Here is an 882-nt window from a genome sequence, read left to right as displayed (position 1 = left end):
TTCGATGCAAGCCAGATTATTTAAAGTTATTTCACGCTAGTAATGCAATCGCAAGTATATATTATTTTCTATGAATGAACTTAAAATGAAGACGGTGTGCTCGCTACAATTACTAGCTTTCCTCAAAAGAAATGGCGGCTGGAGTGAATGGTCCGTGCTGTGTTGTAACTGGTTTTCCTAATTCCTACTTCCATTCGGTCTGCTCCGACACCTCTACCTGGCTTTGGGTCACTGGTCCCTCATGCCACACGAAAAATGTGATTAATTCAGCTAAGGAAATGAAGTAAATAACCTGTCCATATGAGGCAATCAACAAACGTACCATGCAGAAGGAATACTTGGCATACTTTATATTTTTTTCTTACAAATTTATTTAAAATCCGCATAGTATGTGCAGTTAAATAAAGGGAAGGTGAACGAGTAAAAATGAATGGTTCAAAAAAAGAGGAACCAGTGAACTGGTTCCCACAGATGAATCAGTATGCCCATCTCTACTTCAGACTGCTATGTGGTCAACACGGAGCTCTTGCACTCCACTTTCTCTCGTGCTGATAAGGTACAAAACATGAAGAACCACTCTTGTTAAGTAGCATACCAATTCTCATTTTTAACAGATGTGTCCATCTTCTTCAGCACAATGAAATGAAACATGTTACAAAATTATAGGAGGAAAATTTGTACTGAACACAACATCATAATTTGTGCCAATGAGGGTTGTAATCACGATATTTGTGTTTACACGCAATTGACACAGTTGTATACTGTTTGTTCCAATTATCTATAATTTTTATTTGTGGTTACAGTTCTATATATGAGGACAAAGCTGGTGTTTTCATATGCAAGGAAAATCGGGTCAATTGCAAAAAAAAAATGTAAATGAAG

This window comes from Schistocerca serialis, chromosome 11 (genome assembly GCF_023864345.2).
Source record: "Schistocerca serialis cubense isolate TAMUIC-IGC-003099 chromosome 11, iqSchSeri2.2, whole genome shotgun sequence".
NCBI classification, from domain to species: domain Eukaryota; kingdom Metazoa; phylum Arthropoda; class Insecta; order Orthoptera; family Acrididae; genus Schistocerca; species Schistocerca serialis.
The sequence above is the reverse complement of the archived record's forward strand: the minus strand, read 5'-3'. Positions refer to the sequence as shown.